The sequence below is a fragment of the Epinephelus fuscoguttatus genome, linkage group LG23, assembly GCF_011397635.1.
Source record: "Epinephelus fuscoguttatus linkage group LG23, E.fuscoguttatus.final_Chr_v1".
In the NCBI taxonomy this organism is placed as follows: Eukaryota; Metazoa; Chordata; class Actinopteri; order Perciformes; family Serranidae; genus Epinephelus; species Epinephelus fuscoguttatus.
This window is the reverse complement of record NC_064774.1, coordinates 4,161,184-4,181,227: the sequence shown is the minus strand read 5'-3', so window position 1 is coordinate 4,181,227 and position 20,044 is coordinate 4,161,184. Positions and strand designations below refer to the sequence as shown.

The 20,044-nt window shown below is 40.3% G+C and overlaps 1 long non-coding RNA gene across 1 annotated transcript; it reads right to left on the bottom strand.

Moving 5' to 3' along the window:
• Positions 1–4,092: 4,092 nt before the first annotated feature.
• Positions 4,093–14,413, bottom strand: LOC125883816 (uncharacterized). The gene is made up of 4 exons (XR_007448597.1): positions 14,321–14,413; positions 7,140–7,237; positions 6,920–7,043; positions 4,093–4,617 (listed from the first exon to the last, which is right to left on the bottom strand). It is a non-coding gene; the product is annotated as an uncharacterized LOC125883816 (long non-coding RNA).
• Positions 14,414–20,044: the final 5,631 nt, after the last annotated feature.

The window sequence follows — 20,044 nt, the reverse complement described above, 5'->3', positions numbered from 1 at the left end:
ACCACCCAGAACGATTGTGATTGGTTGAAAGAAATACAAGCAGCCGGGGTGTTTTTTCTCCAATCTCAAAGTGAGAGTCGGCCCAGCTAGACCTTTCTTTTCTTGAGAAAGGTCTGGTGAGCGAGACTACAAATGAGAGGATAAGTCCTTATGTCCTCAAACAAATACTTCCTAGTTAACAACGTCTTGTCTTGTTACTGTTGCTAAAATTGGTCAAATTTGTTGCCACATCAAACTACAAATGTTATTAATCATGAATAAACTAGTTTCAACCATAAAATGTGATCAGGTTTTGGACCTTGTCCTCTTTTGTGCCAGGATCAGCTGCAGAGCTGCAGTGTCCACGAATGAGGACAACAGGTCTGAGTTAAGTAGAATGAAGTATAAGGTCAAGTAAACTCAAAATGTGATGTCCTCATATGAGGACACAGGGTCTCGGGAGGATATTGCTTGTTTAAGGACCAGATGAAGTTTTTGGCCTCTATGGCGACGGTTATTGACCGTACCACTGGAAGTGAAAGAAAATCTGAGAAAATTCAGATAATAATAGATGCTACTGCATACATACGCACTGCATTTACAGAAGTCCTTGCAGGAATATCAACAGTGTTGAACTTGTTCTATATTACTCGTGACTCATTACTCTTTTTAAAATCAATTTTATTACTTTACTTTTTACTGCCTGACAACAGTAATTCATTACACTACTCATTACATTACTTTCAGTTACAGACCACAAAGTTGGTAATTGTGTCTTTTCTCCTCAAAATTCAGATTTCTCATGTGCTCCTTTCAGGGTCATCTCCATCAAGTCAGTTGTGGCGATGTCCACCACATATCCAGCCACAAGCTTCATCAGTTCCAGTAGCTCGGCAGGGCTACTGCCATCCTCCACAGCCGAGGAGGGCTCACTTTTGGTAGGATGTGTTTCCTTTAGCTTCATGTTGTTGTGTTATCGGTCGTAGTAAATCTGAGGTTTCAGAATGTGTCTCTTACGGAGGAAAGAGTTTTAGTACCGCTACCTGAAACAACAATGCTCATGTCATCATGACATCGTCTTCTGTGCACCACTCATTGTTAAGAGTTAAATATCATCTTGAGACAATCCAGACAGCATTTCAGATAATCTCTATTAACAGATATTGAGATGTTTAAGATGCTAGATCATTGTCAGACGATCGCTGATGGGTGCAGACATTACATTTCAGCCACTGCGTTCCACTGTTTCACACGGATTATCTACCTGTGGGCAACCAAAGCCTGCTCAAACCTGATTGGTCAATATTACGTGAACTACAGATAAACACCAGAACACTTCAGACACCAAAATCCTTTGGCGTTGCCTCCAGATCCCATTCACATAAGCAAATATTTGTTTATAGTGATGTGATGATCAATGATTGTAAAGAAAATTACATTATTATTCTAGTATTAGAAATATTTGTCTCATGTTTAATAATAGTAGCAATAACATTATTATTATTATTATTATTATTATTCGTATTATATTTTATAATATATTAGTATTATTAATGTTATTATTAACAACATCATTATCAACAATAATAACAAAACCAACAAATACTATTATTATTATCACCATTCCCATATGTATTATTTTCTGTGTTTGTCTCCGTGGTGTGAACTAGTGTGACGGTCCCTAACTCAGATAGAGAAGGTCAAAGTTCATCTAAAGGGGAAATGTGAGACCAGCTTAGCATTCACTGCAAAGGGCACTAACCCCAACACACACACACACACACACACACACACACCTTACCCTTTATAACTGTACTACAGACTGCAGCCTGTCCAGTGTCCTGTAGCCTTTAACTGCGGCTAAATATAACTGCACATGTCTGGAAGGGGGTGTCTCTTCATAATTTTTTTAATATTCAAAAGTATTTTTACTCTTATTGTGGTACACTGTGTACTACATTTACACTACATGATGATTTCACTGTAAAGAAGCTGCTGTGTCAATAAAGCACATTTGAACCTGAGACACAGCCAGACAGCGTTATGTGTACTTTGTTGTATTTGTACATCAGACATTTTTGCTGTACTGCTGTTCACACAGTAACATCCCGAGTGACTGCTGTAATTGTAGTACTATTAGTGGCAGGAGTACAATAGCACTACCAACAAGCAAAAGGACAGAAGTAGCTGCAGTAAAGCCAGTATTAGAAGTAGTAGTGGTAGTAGCAGTAGTAGTTATCATAGTATATAGTTATCATAGTATAAGTAATAGTAACAGCAGTAGTAGTAATATTAGTAATTGTAATAATATGCCTATTGTAGAATTAGTAGTAGTGGTAAAATTAGTATTAGTACTGTAGTAGTAGTAATAGTAGCCCCACTAGTAATATTAGTAGTATAATAGTATGGGAAATAGTGGTAAAAATTATAATTGCAGTATACATACATTACTATTATTAGTAATAGTAGTACTCACAGTAGTCATTGTAGTAATAGCAGCAGTAGTAGTAGCAGTAGTAGTAATCATAATAATAGTAACAGCAGCAGTAGTGGTAAAATTAGTAATTATAATGGTAAAAGTATGGTAGTATTAGCAGTAGTGGTAATAGTTTGTAGCAATAGTACCGTTACTTGTAATAGTAGTAGTCACATTAGTCATAGTAATAGCAGCAGTAGTAGTAGCAGTAGTAGTAATCATAATAATAGTAACAGCAGCAGTAGTGGTAAAATTAGTAATTATAATGGTAAAAGTATGGTAGTATTAGCAGTAGTGGTAATAGTTTGTAGCAATAGTACTGTTACTTGTAATAGTAGTAGTAGTGCTACTGATAATAAATAATAGTATTGAAAACAACATAAGTAATCTTGATTGCTGTATCAATAGAAATTATATTATTAGTAGTAGTAATAGCAATAGTATGGGGTTCCATTTGTGCCAAAAATATGTCGACACGCGCACTGTCTATGTCTATTAAACACTGAACTCTCCTTGTGTCATTTGACTTTGTCATTACATCGTGTCGTCATGCTGTGTCATTTGACAAAGCGTTGTTATGATGGGTTGTTTGACAGTGTCATTATGATGTGTTATGTTGTGTTGTCTTGCTGTGTATTATACTAAGTGTTGTTTGACAGTGTCTTTACGTCGTTACTACGTGTCGTTACTATGTGTCGTTACTATGTGTCGTCTTGATGTGTCGTTTGACAACGTCGTTGCTATGCGTCGTTACTATGTGTCGTCTTGATGTGTCGTTTGACAACGTCGTTGCTATGCGTCGTTACTGCGTGTCGTTGCTATGCGTCGTTACTATGTGTCGTCTTGATGTGTCGTTTGACAACGTCGTTGCTATGCGTCGTTACTGCGTGTCGTTGCTATGCGTCGTTACTGTGTCGTCTTGATGTGTCGTTTGACAACGTCGTTGCTATGCGTCGTTACTGTGTTGTTTGACAACGTCATTGCTATGCATCGTTACTATGTGTCGTCTTGATGTGTCGTTTGACAACGTCGTTGCTATGCGTCGTTACTGCGTGTCGTTGCTATGTCGTTGCTATGTGTCGTTACTATGTGTCGTCTTGATGTGTCGTTTCACAACGTCCTTATGCCTGGCTACCGCGGTGGCACCGGGCGCCCCTTTCCCGACTTACCCTTTGCGGTCGGCGGAGGAATCACGATCTGCACATTAACTTCACCTATAGCACTGGCGAGGGACACAGTCAGTACACACACACACACACACACACACACACACACATAATTCAAGTCCCCCCGCTGCAACAGGTGACACGCAACCATAAAAATACTTATTTCGATTTAACACTGGTTTTACAAAAATATGAACATGCATGGATAATATTACACATAGGTTTTGAGAATGTTCACAAAAATAAAATATTTAAAATAAAATACATGATAATATGTGGAACACATTGACACAGCTACACAATAAACATTAGTCAGAGTGATCAGAATTTATTTAAATGTTACAATACAGTAATGCAATAAAATAATAATCAAGGGGCATCATTGTTAATCACTGCTTTCACACAAAATTACACTGCAAACACAGGGCCAACAGTCACCAGTGTCCACTCAACTTTACTGAGCACCTCATGTAGTTGGCTTTAAAGATACCATTTCATTTCAAAAGTAACACAAATAACAAAAATATTGATTAGACTATATTTCATTCCAAATAAATCTGAACTGTCGTCTTCTTTTGTATAATGTTCTTTGGTATAACAAGAAAGTAAGCAACGATCTCACACGCAGTGAAAAATCTTCTAAAATACTCTATGTTTTTATTTCCACCAAGTCAGATGCACAATTTTTCCATGTGTCTCTTGGGTTCCTCCTCACGGACTGAAGGATGAACTGAACTAGCGTGGCCCAAGGATGGCGCTCACACCAAAGTGGTGACGTCACAGTTACCCACAGCCACCCTGTGGTGAACAAACAAACCGTTAACAGCAGTGTTTAAGACAAATTACACATTTCCAAATGGAGTTTCATGATCAATTGACACAATCTGTATCAAAAGACAGGAAAGGACATAGAAACAAAGGTAGCACACATCACAGGACCCATCAGTCTTGTGGTCACACTCAACTTGGCCCTGAACAGACACTCCACGGCAAAACCTGCAGAGGGAAAAAAAACTACATAGCAAAATCAGTCTCCAAAACACATGTACCATACGTACATGTGCAACCAGTGTAGTGTAACAGGCTGGATTTGACAATTCCACTTTCAAAGTAAAAGCCTATAGTTGTTAGATGAACACATTTCAGCATTCAATGCACATGCAACAAGTATTAGCGACAGAGTGAGTGACACAATTACCGCTGAAAAATAATGACACAAATATGAAGTACAGGGCATTACCCTGTGGCTGACAATTTAGGCGTGGTGGTAGGGTACTATATACAGTGCCTTGCAAAAGTATTCATCCCCCTTGAACTTTTCCACATTTTGTCATGTTTTAAGCACAAATCTATATGTATTTTATTGGGATTTTATGTGACAGACCAACACAAAGTGGTGCATAATTATGAAGTGGAAGGAAAATGATACATGGTTTTAATTTTTTTTTTTCTCTAAATAAAAAACAGAAAAGTGTGGTGTGCAAAAGTATTCACCCCCCTTTACTCTGATACCCTTAAATAAAATCCAGTGCAACCAGTTGCCTTCAGAAGTCACCTAATTAGTAAATGGAGTCCACCTGTGTGTAATCTAATCTCAGTGTAAATTTACAGCTGTTCTGTGAAGGCCTCAGAGGTTTGTGTTATGCCCAGTCTAGGGGTGTCTGGGACACAACATGAAAGGCCCCCATCTTCCCCAAGTCCCAAGTAGCCACAATGAAAAAGTCGTGCAGAACGATCAATAGTACAAATTTATTTACAATGTTTAAATAACAATTAACTGAAATAATAGCTTCAGGGTGGACTAAGGCCAAAATAACAAACAAAAACAATCCTGCCCAGGGAGTAAGTAAATAACCTAACCAAACAAATAAAAAAAACAAATGACAAAAAGCTTACCTCCCTAACTAAATAAACAGGAGAAAAAAAGGGTAACAAAACTGGCGGTCCACCCCTACATCTGCTACACAATAAAGATTTTGACAGAAACTGCTGTGGCCGGTTGGGAGAGGAGGAAGTTGGGGTCTGCCTGCTAGCTCGAAGCAGGTGCCATCTTGGTCCTTTAAAAACCGAACGCCCTCAGCTGCAGCCAATCACAAACGAGGACAGATCCAATCCACCAATCACCGCCGGGCTATGGCACACACCTATTTGCATACAGAAAACAATACGCACAGAGAACACATGCAGCAAAACACAAATAAAAAGAAATTACGACAGCAGTCGTAACATTTGCTAGAGAACGTTAGTGAACAAACAGCATCATGAAGCCCAAGGAACACACCAAACATGTCAGGGATAAAGTTGTGGAGAAGTTTAAAGCATGGTTAGGATATGAAAAAATATCCCAAGCTTTGAAAATCTGACAGAGCACTGCTCAATCCATCACCTGAAAATGGAAAAGAGTATGGCACAACTGCAAACCTACCAAGATAATGGCCGTCCACCTAAACTGACAGGCAGGGCAAGGACAGCACTGATCAGAGAAGCAGCAAAGTGGCCCATGGTAACTCTGGAAGAGCTGCAGAGATCCACAGCTCAGGTGGGAGAATCTGTCCACAGGACAACTATTAGTCATGTACTCCACAAATCAGGCCTTTATGGAAGAGTGGCAAGAAGAGAGCCATTGTTGAAACAAAGCCATGCAGTTTGCCACAAGCCATGTGGGGGGCACAACAAACATGTGGAGGAAGGTGCTCTGGTCAGATGAGACCAAAATTGAAGTTTTAGGCCTAAATGCAAAACACTATGTGTGGCAGAAAACTAACACTGCACATGACCCTGAACACACCATACCCACTGTGAAACATGGTGGTGGCAGCATCATGCTGTGGGGATGCTTTTCTTCAACAGGGACAGGGAAGCCAGTCCGAGTTGATGGGAAGATGGATGGAGCCTAATACAGGACAATCTTGGAAGAAAACCTGTTAGGAGTCTGCAAAAGACTTGAGACTGGGGCGAAGGAAGAATGGGCAAACATTTCAGTCTCTATATGTGTATCGCTGGTAGAGACTTACCCCGAAAGACTTGCAGCTGTCATTGCAGCAAAAGGTGGTTCTACAAAGTATTGACTCAGGGGGGGTGAATACTTTTGCACACCACACTTTTGTTTTTTATTTGTAGAAAAAAAATTAAAACCATGTATCATTTTCCTTACACTTCACAATTATGCAACACTTTGTGGTGGTCTGGTCTGTCACATAAAATCCCAATAAAATACATTTACATTTGTGGCTAAAACGTGACAAAATGTGGTACAGTTCTAGGGGGGTGAATACTTTTGCAAGGCACTGTACATTACCGTGTGCGTTGAACCTCCAGGAGATGCTCTGCCCCTCACAGGTAATATCTATCAGATGTAGCGAGGACATATTCAAAATCTTTATCTCCTACAGCTTTGCTCTCGTGTGGCTCCTCGAGATTTGCTGTCAACAATGATGCACCTTAGAATCACAGATATTTTGCAACCAACGCAGATGGAAAAACTGTTAAACTATATTCTTACAGAAACTGACACTTACTCCTGCCAGCACTTGATGTCTCTTGATGAAGACAGTGGGCTCTCTGGTGTCGCTCTTGCAGTTGGTGATCTTTCTCAATGGCTGGGTCGATGGGCATTCTGTGCAGAGGCAGACAGAGTGATAAACTGACACAAAGACATCTCTGTGTGTAATGACATTATGATAGTATTAGACTCCAACATTGTGACCACAGATACAGCAACGGTTCAGACATTTGGTGCGGGGAAACTGATGTGAGAAAAGTTAAGTGCTACGGATGCTTCCCGTAGCATATCAATGTGATTACAATAGCAAGCACCGGGTATGTCAATGCTGATTGCGGATTCAGGATCATCGATCACCATCGGAGGGAAAACGGTCCTCCTCACGTGAGTACTGCTCATTATTTGATAGGGATACGCAAAGAAACACGCACATCTGTGAAATAAAGAGTACCTGCCATGTTACACTTGCGCAATGATGACACTGTCCATGCAGGTGCCAAATGATTTTATGCAAATCGAACAGAAACACAGTCTCCGATGAGTATCAGTTCTCTGTGTCTCTACGTGTCTTATGTTTTAGACATGGCTAACTCGCTGCTACGGCGGGATTACAGCCAACAATAACACAGTAACAAACAACGCAACTACAACTGCCCAGAAACTAAATGAATTATTAATACACAAAATAACATGTAATTAAAGCTGCAAGCAGCGTTGGGAGGGACCTCGGCCCTCCGCCGTCGTCCCCCAGCTCAAGTTGCAGACCTAAGCCATGTGACCTAATGAAACTTTGACATGTGCAATGATCAAACAACACACACACACAAACACACACAGGCCTGTGTCTGTGAGTGAAGCCATTGTTATGCTAATTAATGACCACGTACTTAGGTGACAGCACAGGCACTTCAAGTTCAGTTTGACTAATGACTAATGATAACAGAATCAGCAGGACGCATTTGACACCACAGCAGCAACACAACCACACACACCACACTATCCAGGCACCGCTGTGATAGAAGTTAACCTGCAAGACAGTGGAACACAAAGGCTCTGGAGAAGAGGCCGAGTTACTGACATGCAGTACGGCAGTTAGTGACAAGCAAAGAGGGAGAGAAGGGAGAGAGAGGAGAGAGGGGGGAGAAAGAGAGACAGAGAGAGAGAGAGAGAGGGACAGGGAGTGGAGTGTGTGTGTGTCTGTGTGTGTGTGAGTGTAATTGTGTTGCTAAAATTTGCAAATTATGAACTGCAGGTTGCTCTAAGGTTACATTATTTTTTTTCTCCATCTCTCTCTCTCTCTACATATATATATATATATATATATATATATATATTATATCTCCCTGTCTTTCTCTCTCATACGTACACCCACAATGAATATTTGGTATGTATACTCTGACTAGGAGTTAAAAATAAAAAAAAAAAAATTAATATTTTTATGGTTGTTTTTCAACAAAGTAAAAAAAAAGTCCAGAAAGGGAAAAGTGTAAATTTTTATTTGAAAATATAAACAGCCCCCAAAAATGATAATGCATCAAAATTGGTGTTGTTATTTATCATTCACATCTCACACACTGTGAAAAATAAAATAAAAAAAATCCATCCAACATTTAGTATATAGTTAATCTTAATTCCTGATTTTTTCATTAAAGTAACAGTGACTTCATGTAAATAAAATGGCAAATATATTGTGAAAATCCTCAAAAGGAATGAATATTAGATATGCATAATCTGAGAACAAGTTGCTTAAAAGATTTAAGCAAAAAAATGTAGAGAAATATGTTAATATTTAATATTTTTCTGTTGTTCACACCGTTCCGAAGGGGGGCCCGCAGGGTTAAAAATGCAAGGTTCTTATGAAGGTGGTGTGAGCTTATAATTTGAAACTTGTAGACACAAGCCATGTGACCTAATGAAACTTTGACATGTGTGATGATCAAACAACACATCCATATTCAATTGAAATCATGTGACCTAGTGAAAGCTTGAGTGATGTGTACTGGCTGCTTTGAGGATCTAAGTGCAGCAAACAGACACAAATATATACTAAGACCTACAAATGTTGAATTAAAATCTGATTGTATACATATGTGACACTAATAATATGTGTATAATAACAGTAGAAGTATGACACACACAGACAGACAGACATAGACGGCCCAGTTCTCAACATGCAGAGAGGGAGAGACGAGAGAAAGTGGACAGAGGGAGGAGAGAGAGAGAGAGAGAGAGGGGGGATAGGGAGGATAGGGAGTGGAGTGTGTGTGTGTGTGTGTGTGTGTGTGTGTGTGTGTGTGTGTGTGTGTGTGTGTATGTGTGTCTCTGTGTGTGTCCGTGTCTGTCTGTGTGTGCCATACTTCTCCTGTTATTACACACATATGATTATTGTCACATATGTATACCATCAGATATTAATATATACTTCCCACATGTTGTACCACAATAGCCAGGATCATAAGTCAAACTCAATTTTAAAAACTGTAAAGGGTTCTTATGAAGGTGGTGTGAGCGTATATTTTGAAAGTTATAGACATAAGCCATGTGACCTAATGAAACTTTGACATGTGTGATGATCAAATCAAACCTCTGTCGTTTTTATATTTATTTGTTTTAATAACACTGTGCACAAGGACCAGACTGTCAGTCTGTCAGATCAGCTCTGAAATGTTTAATGCTCATAATATGTAGGTCTTATTGTTTACATTTTAAAAATCTTTATGACGCTTCAAAGACGTACTATCAATGACTAATAATCTCTATCAATGATGTTATTAGTCACACTGATGGAACATAATTCCTATAGCCTAATATTGCAAATTATTTGTTAATATTTCTGAGTGAGCAATGGTGCAACATTGCAGAGTCTTTAAATTTACTACATCTGTAACTGAAATACTGTCACTGAATGCTGTTGAGTCAAGAAACAAATATCGATCAATCAATCAATCAATCAATATCACAAATCACAATTTGCCTCACAGGGCTTTACAGCATACAACATCCCTCTATCCTCAGGACCCCATGAGACAGAAGGGGAGACAGAGAGATGCAGGAGAGATGATCATGACAGTAGCTTACAACAACATTAATGAAAGGAATAATATTAAAATTATAATTCTAGCAATTGTGGTACAATATGTTGAATTAATATCTGATAGTATACATATGTGACAATAATCATATGTGTATAATAACAGTAGAAGTATAACACACACAGACATAGACGACCGAGTTAGACATGCAGAAAGGGAGAAAAGGGAGAAAGAGGACAGAGGGGGAAGAGAGAGAGAGAGAGACAGAGAAAGAGAGGGGGGGGTGCAGGGAGTGGAGTGTGTGTACAATATGTTGAATTAATATCTGATTGTATACATATGTGACACTAATCATATGTGTATAATAAAAGGGAGTGGAGTGTGTGTGTGTGTGGGTGTCTGTCTGTGTGTCTCTGTGTGTCCGTGTCTGTCTGTGTGTGCCATAATTCTACTGTTATTATACACATATGATTATTGTCACATATGTATGACAAAGTTTTAGGAATGAGTTTGGTAAATGTTATACTGTCATGTCTGTGTGACCACACACACTTCACTCTGACAGTGTGTCAGAGTGAAGCCTTTGTTATGCTAATTGATGAGAGCTGCATCTCACACACAGAGCAGAATGGCTTGAAACTTTCTCAAACAAATCCTTCCAGATTCCAAACCGTGGGTCCCATCTTCAATCTGAAAGCATCACCAGATAGATAAATTTGTTCTGAACGCAAACATATAAAGCTTGTATGTCTATGGACTGAAAAATGTCACCTTAATCACAATTTTACAGTGTGTTGGCCCTCATCTTTTCTTCCAGAGATCATCATGAGGAGTTGTGTCCTGCACCTTCTAACGCTTCTTAAATCCAAACTGTTCAAGTTATGACAAAGTCCTTCACAAGTAATGTTCAGCAGGGGTAGAGCTGTAATTTGTGCAAGTTTGAAGCAGTTATGATAAACGGTGTAGGAGCAAATAATTTTTGTTCGACAGAATTTGTGAAAAACGTCACCTTACATTCAAATAACATCACACACACAAACACACACAGAGTGAAGCCATTGTTATGCTAATTAATGACCATGTCATTAGGTGACTTCAAGCTCAGTTTGACTAATAAGTAATGATAACAAAATCAGCAGGCATTTCACACTACAGCAGCAACACAACCTCACATGTCACCAGCCAGGCACCGCTGTGATAGAAGTTAACCTGCTGCACATTTCTTTGTTACTCAGGACTGTCTTAAGTTACTGAATTTTTGCAGATCAGTCATTTCTTTGAGCATCACTTTTTGTCTTAACGTTCAAATATTACACTGCACAAATTCATCCTCAGCTCAAATCAAACCTCTGTCGTTTTTATATTTATTTGATTTAATAACACTGTGCACAAGGATCAGACTGGCAATCTGTCATAGCAGCTCCCAAATGTTTATTGCACATAATGTAGCTTACAACAACATTAATAAAAGTAATAATATTATAATTATAATTCTGGCAACTATAGTACAATATGTTGAATTAATATCTGATTGTATACATATGTGACACTAATCATATGTGTATAATAACAGTAGAAGTATGAGAAACACAGACAGACAGACATAGACAGCCGAGTTCTCAACATGCGGAGAGGGAGAGACGAGAGAAAGAGGACGGAGAGGGGAGAGAGAGAGAGAGAGAGAGCGAGAGAGAGAGGGAGGGGGGGATAGGGACTGGTGTGTGTGTGTGTGTGTGTGTGTGTGTGTGTCCGTGTCTGTCTGTGTGTGCCATACTTCTCCTGTTATTACACACATATGATTATTGTCACATATGTATACCATCAGATATTAATATATACTTCCCACATGTTGTACCACAATAGCCAGGATCATAAGTCAAACTCAATTTTAAAAACTGTAAAGGGTTCTTATGAAGGTGGTGTGAGCGTATATTTTGCAATTTGTAGACATAAGCCATGTGACCTAATGAAACTTTGACAGTTTGTGATAGAAGTTAACCTGCAAGACAGTGGAGCACAAAGGCTCTGAAGAAGAGGCCGAGTTACTGACATGCAGTAACAGGACACACGAGAGCGAGAGAGAGAGACCGCCAGCGCCGGGGGGACAGGGAGGGAGAGAGAGAGAGTTTGCTGACATATTGACATATCTCACATGTTCACATACTTCCTGTTTGTGGCAGACAAAGTTACAGATTGCACTCAGTATACATAATGTTGTATGCATCAAATACACAGCATTTAATTTTTCTGTCAATTACATCAAAAGACAGGTGTTTGATGAGACTACTGTGTTGTTGAATGTAACATTTCCTCAAAGATGTATATTCTTTCCTGATGTTTGTAACACTGTTACTGACTTGTACTTGAAATGAGGTGATTTACTGCAACCCTCCAGGTCAGTCTCTTGGGTTCAGAGACATAAAATTGATAAAATACATGGAAATACTTTTAAGGTCATTTTTAAAGTAATTTAAAACCTCATGTGTGTGTGACCACACATACACACTCACTCTGACACACAGACTGTCAGAGTGAAGCCTTTGTTATGCTAATTAAGGACTGCATGCAGCTCACACACAGAGCAGAATGGCTTGAAACTTTCTCAAACAAATGCTTCCAGATGCCAAACCGTGGGTCCCATCTTCAATCTAAAAACATCACCAGATAGATAAATTTGTTCTGAACGCAAACATATAAAGCTTGTATGTCTATGGACTGAAAAATGTCACCTTAATCACAGGTTTACAGTGTGTTGGCCCTCATCTTTTCTTCCAGAGATCATCATGAGGAGTTGTGTCCTGCACCTTCTAACGCTTCTAAAATCCAAACCGTTCAAGTTATGACAAAGTCCTTGACAAGTAATGTTCAGCCGGGTAAGAGATGTAATTTGTGCAAGTTTGAAGCAGTTATGATAAACGGTGTAGGAGCAAATAATTTTGATCGACAGAATTTGTGAAAAACGCCATCTTACATTCAAAGACCGACAGCTCACTTCCTGTTGGAGTTAGGTCAGGGGTTGCAGCGCGACATTTGTAGGTCTTTATGAGACGAACGAGACAGTTTTGGTTTGGTCTTTCTAAGTGGTTCCTACCCGTCACAGCGGGCATTTTAGTGTGTCTAGGTGGCACAACAAATCCTCAGGAGGTTTTGGCGCACATCACCTGAAACGCGTCATAACATCCAAACCAGTCGAGGATTGAAAAAGTTACGCACAATAATTGATAAGGACACGTTGAAGAATAATGTGTGCGAGTTTGAAGCCGATACGATAAACGGTGTCAGACTAGTTGATTTTTAAAGGAATTTTTTTTTTTGAGGAAAACTCTTATTTTGAAAGGGAAATATCTCACTTCCTGTTGGAGTTAGGTCATGGGTGCGAGCGCGTGATTTGTAGGTCTTGATGAGACGAACGAGGCTGTTTTGGTTTGATCTTCCTACGACGTTCCTACTGGCTGCAGCGGCCATTTTTGTGTTTCTAGGTGGCGCTAGAGAGCCCATTTTGGCACTTTTCAGATTAATTTCATCAGTTTATAAAATTTTTCGCCAGTCCTGACAGGTATGCCAATTTTGGTGAGTTTTCGAGCATGTTTAGGGGGTCAAATTCCAGTTGAAAGTCACGTACGCTGAAAGAAAGAAAGAAACAATAATAATAATAATAATAATAATAATAAACACTACAAGAACAAGAGGGTCCTCGCCCTTTCAGGCCGAGGTCCCTAATAAGGCTACTCACTAACAAACGGCTTACTGTATATGACCCACTCACATCACATCAGCCACTGAACACAATACTGTATGTAGGAGACTCAGTCCACAGCTAACGTGCATGACGTGCCCTGATTACCTACCGAAGCTAGCGCTACTTAGCTGTTTCATTTTCTCACGTTTATAACCTTGTTAACATCAAAGCATGCCACTGACTAATCACCCAGTGCGCTATCTGGTTTCCCCTCGCCCGTTGTAGGGGCTAATGGCTTCAGTGGGGTGATAGCTGAATGTGAGCGCGCACGCTGCTGGAGTCCTGAATAGCGGCGGTAACGTTAGCTTGTTTGTTAGCTTTGCCGAAAACGCACACCACGCTTTGACAATCTGAACGCACTGCATTTCATTTAAAATAGCAATGACTACAATACAGTGTCCTTCGTGTCTTCAATATGACTCTTACCATAACGCATTTACATCAGTAACGTTCCTGTAAACGGGTGGAGAGACGGTGAACCGGGGGAAACTGACGACGAACTGCTCCACACACTCTTGCGCCACTCTCTGTTGTTGTTCTCCCGCCCCCCAGCCAATCAGTAACCGAGGAACTTGACGTTGCCTCATGACTGACGAATAAATGGTCGAATACAACACACAGCAGCGTAGGATGTACAATAAGCAGGCTAGCTGTCAACACACGTAAATAGTTGCAGACAAACACTATTTTACACACTATATGACTATAATAATAACAAAGATCTCATCAAGCAAACGTTTTAAAAAAATATATATAACTAAACTGCAATGTTGATAATGTGGAAAATTCTTTAAGAAAAATGTTACGGGAGTATGACTTTAAGATCAAGATTCAAGATTCAAAGATTTATTTGTCACATGCATTGTACAAGTACAGCAGCACTGAAATAGAATTGCAAACCAAATATTAAATAAAACAAGATGGGAGATATAAAGAGGAGAAAGATAATTACATAACAGACTTAAATTAAATAGAATATATATATATATATATATATATATATATATATATACACACACAGTACAGGCCAAAAGTTTGGACACACCTTCTCATTCAATGCGTTTTCTTTATTTTCATGACTATTTACATTGTAGATTCTCACTGAAGGCATCAAAACTATGAATGAACACATGTGGAGTTATGTACTTAACAAAAAAAGGTGAAATAACTGAAAACATGTTTTATATTCTAGTTTCTTCAAAATAGCCACCCTTTGCTCTGATTACTGCTTTGCACACTCTTGGCATTCTCTCCATGAGCTTCAAGAGGTAGTCACCTGAAATGGTTTTCCAACAGTCTTGAAGGAGTTCCCAGAGGTGTTTAGCACTTGTTGGCCCCTTTGCCTTCACTCTGCGGTCCAGCTCACCCCAAACCGTCTCGATTGGGTTCAGGTCCGGTGACTGTGGAGGCCAGGTCATCTGCCGCAGCACTCCATCACTCTCCTTCTTGGTCAAATAGCCCTTACACAGCCTGGAGGTGTGTTTGGAGGTGAGTCTGTTATGTAATTATCTTTCTCCTCTTTATATCTCCCATCTTGTTTTATTTAATATTTGGTTTGCAATTCTATTTCAGTGCTGCTGTACTTGTACAATGCATGTGACAAATAAATCTTTGAATCTTGAATCTTGATCTTAAAGTCATACTCCCGTAACATTTTTCTTAAAGAATTTTCCACATTATCAACATTGCAGTTTAGTTATATATATTTTTTTAAAACGTTTGCTTGATGAGATCTTTGTTATTATTATAGTCATATAATGTGTAAAATAGTGTTTGTCTGCAACTATTTACGTGTGTTGACAGCTAGCCTGCTTATTGTACATCCTACACTGCTGTTTGTTGTATTCGACCATTTATTCGTCAGTCATGAGGCAACGTCAAGTTCCTCGGTTACTGATTGGCTGGGGGGCGGGAGAACAACAACAGAGAGTGGCGCAAGAGTGTGTGGAGCAGTTCGTCGTCAGTTTCCCCCGGTTCACCGTCTCTCCACCCGTTTACAGGAACGTTACTGATGTAAATGCGCTATGGTAAGAGTCATATTGAAGACACGGCGAAGGACACTGTATTGTAGTCATTGCTATTTTAAATGAAATGCAGTGCGTTCAGATTGTCAAAGCGTGGTGTGCGTTTTCGGCAAAGCTAACAAACAAGCTAACGTTACCGCCGCTATTCAGGACTCCAGCAGCGTGCGCGCTCACATTCAGCTATCACCCCACTGAAGCCATTAGCCCCTACAACGGGCGAGGGGAAACCAGATAGCGCACTGGGTGATTAGTCAGTGGCATGCTTTGATGTTAACAAGGTTATAAACATGAGAAAATGAAACAGCTAAGTAGCGCTAGCTTCGGTAGGTAATCAGGGCACGTCATGCACGTTAGCTGTGGACTGAGTCTCCTACATACAGTATTGTGTTCAGTGGCTGATGTGATGTGAGTGGGTCATATACAGTAAGCCGTTTGTTAGTGAGTAGCCTTATTACATGTTATTTTGTGTATTAATAATTCATTTAGTTTCTGGGCAGTTGTAGTTGCGTTGTTTGTTACTGTGTTATTGTTGGCTGTAATCCCATTGTCAGTGTCATCATTGCGCAAGTGTAACATGGCAGATACTGTTTATTTCACAGATGTGCGTGTTTCTTTGCGTATCCCTATCAAATAATGAGCAGTACTCACGTGAGGAGGACCGTTTTCCCTCCGATGGTGATCGATGATCCTGAATCCGCAATCAGCATTGACATACCCGGTGCTTGCTATTGTAATCACATTGATATGCGACGGGAAGCGTCCGTAGCACTTAACTTTTCTCACATCAGTTTCCCCGCACCAAATGTCTGAACCGTTGCTGTATCTGTGGTCACAATGTTGGAGTCTAATACTATCATAATGTCATTACACACAGAGATGTCTTTGTGTCAGTTTATCACTCTGTCTGCCTCTGCACAGAATGCCCATCGACCCAGCCATTGAGAAAGATCACCAACTGCAAGAGCGGACACCAGAGAGCCCACTGTCTTCATCAAGAGACATCTGTATCAAGTAATATCTGATAGATATTACCTGTGAGGGGCAGAGCATCTCCTGGAGGTTCAACGCACACGGTAATGTACAGTGCCTTGCAAAAGTATTCACCCCCCTAGAACTGTACCACATTTTGTCACGTTTTAGCCACAAATGTAAATGTATTTTATTGGGATTTTATGTGACAGACCAGACCACCACAAAGTGTTGCATAATTGTGAAGTGTAAGGAAAATGATACATGGTTTTAATTTTTTTTCTACAAATAAAAAACATAAAAGTGTGGTGTGCAAAAGTATTCACCCCCCCCGAGTCAATACTTTGTAGAACCACCTTTTGCTGCAATGACAGCTGCAAGTCTTTCGGGGTAAGTCTCTACCAGCGATACACATATAGAGACTGAAATGTTTGCCCATTCTTCCTTCGCCCCAGTCTCAAGTCTTTTGCAGACTCCTAACAGGTTTTCTTTCAAGATTGTCCTGTATTAGGCTCCATCCATCTTCCCATCAACTCGGACTGGCTTCCCTGTCCCTGTTGAAGAAAAGCATCCCCACAGCATGATGCTGCCACCACCATGTTTCACAGTGGGTATGGTGTGTTCAGGGTCATGTGCAGTGTTAGTTTTCTGCCACACATAGTGTTTTGCATTTAGGCCTAAAACTTCAATTTTGGTCTCATCTGACCAGAGCACCTTCCTCCACATGTTTGTTGTGACCCCCACATGGCTTGTGGCAAACTGCATGGCTTTGTTTCAACAATGGCTCTCTTCTTGCCACTCTTCCATAAAGGCCTGATTTGTGGAGTACATGACTAATAGTTGTCCTGTGGACAGATTCTCCCACCTGAGCTGTGGATCTCTGCAGCTCTTCCAGAGTTACCATGGGCCACTTTGCTGCTTCTCTGATCAGTGCTGTCCTTGCCCTGCCTGTCAGTTTAGGTGGACGGCCATTATCTTGGTAGGTTTGCAGTTGTGCCATACTCTTTTCCATTTTCAGGTGATGGATTGAGCAGTGCTCTGTCAGATTTTCAAAGCTTGGGATATTTTTTCATATCCTAACCATGCTTTAAACTTCTCCACAACTTTATCCCTGACATGTTTGGTGTGTTCCTTGGGCTTCATGATGCTGTTTGTTCACTAACGTTCTCTAGCAAACCTCTGAGGCCTTCACAGAACAGCTGTAAATTTACACTGAGATTAGATTACACACAGGTGGACTCCATTTACTAATTAGGTGACTTCTGAAGGCAACTGGTTGCACTGGATTTTATTTAAGGGTATCAGAGTAAAGGGGGGTGAATACTTTTGCACACCACACTTTTCTGTTTTTTATTTAGAGAAAAAAAAAAATTAAAACCATGTATCATTTTCATTGTGCATCTGACTTGGTGGAAATAAAAACATAGAGTATTTTAGAAGATTTTTCACTGCGTGTGAGATCGTTGCTTACTTTCTTGTTATACCAAAGAACATTATACAAAAGAAGACGACAGTTCAGATTTATTTGGAGTGAAATACAGTCTAATCAATGTTTTTGTTATTTGTGTTACTTTTGAAATGAAATGGTATCTTTAAAGCCAACTACATGAGGTGCTCAGTAAACTTTGAAGTTGAGTGGACACTGGTGACTGTTGGCCCTGTGTTTGCAGTGTAATTTTGTGTGAAAGCAGTGATTAACAATGATGCCCCTTGATTATTATTTTATTGCATTACTGTATTGTAACATTTAAATAAATTCTGATCACTCTGACTAATGTTTATTGTGTAGCTGTGTCAATGTGTTCCACATATTATCATGTATTTTATTTTAAATATTTTATTTTTGTGAACATTCTCAAAACCTATGTGTAATATTATCCATGCATGTTCATATTTTTGTAAAACCAGTGTTAAATCGAAATAAGTATTTTTATGGTTGCGTGTCACCTGTTGCAGCGGGGGGACTTGAATTATGTGTGTGTGTGTGTGTACTGACTGTGTCCCTCGCCAGTGCTATAGGTGAAGTTAATGTGCAGATCGTGATTCCTCCGCCGACCGCAAAGGGTAAGTCGGGAAAGGGGCGCCCGGTGCCACCGCGGTAGCCAGGCATAAGGGCGTTGTGAAGCGACACATCAAGGCGACACATAGTAACGACGCGCCAGCGGCGTTGTCAAAGCGGCGCGCAACGAGCGGCGTTGTCAAGCGACACATCAAGGCGACACATAGTAACGCGCCTTAGCAAGCGGCGTTGTCAAGCGACACATCAAGGCGACACATAGTAACGGCGCGCAACAGCGACGCAGTGCGGCGCGCCTTAGCGGCGTTGTCAAACGACACATCAAGACGACACATAGTAACGACGCATAGCAACGACGTTGTCAAACGACACATCAAGACGACACATAGTAACGACGCATAGCAACGACACGCAGTAACGACGCATAGCAACGACGTTGTCAAACGACACATCAAGACGACACATAGTAACGACACGTAGTAACGACGTAAAGACACTGTCAAACAACACTTAGTATAATACACAGCAAGACAACACAACATAACACATCATAATGACACTGTCAAACAACCCATCATAACAACGCTTTGTCAAATGACACAGCATGACGACACGATGTAATGACAAAGTCAAATGACACAAGGAGAGTTCAGTGTTTAATAGACAGTGCGCGTGTCGACATATTTTTGGCACAAATGGAACCCCATACCGGTGAGTGCCGACACCTCTCTGGCTGACGAACTCAATAACTTTTTTGCGCGCTTTGAGTCGGGAAACCGACTGCCTGCTGTGCTCCCAGCCGTAGGGGAGGACACACACTGTGACGGAGTGTGACGTGAGGAGGGTGTTTAAAAGTGTAAACACCAGGAAAGCGGCTGGACCAGACGACATTAGTGGGCGTGTCCTCAAAGCCTGCGCTGATCAGCTGGTGCCTGTGTTTACATTGATATTCAACCTCTCACTCAGACAGTGTGTGATTCCAACTTGCTTTAAGAAGTCCATAATAGTCCCTGTCTCAAAGAAACCCCATCCCAGTAGTCCAAATGACTTCAGGCCCATAGCCCTCACATCACTGGTGATGAAATGTTTTGAGAGACTGATTAAGACATTCATCGCCTCCACTCTGCCCACTACCCTGGA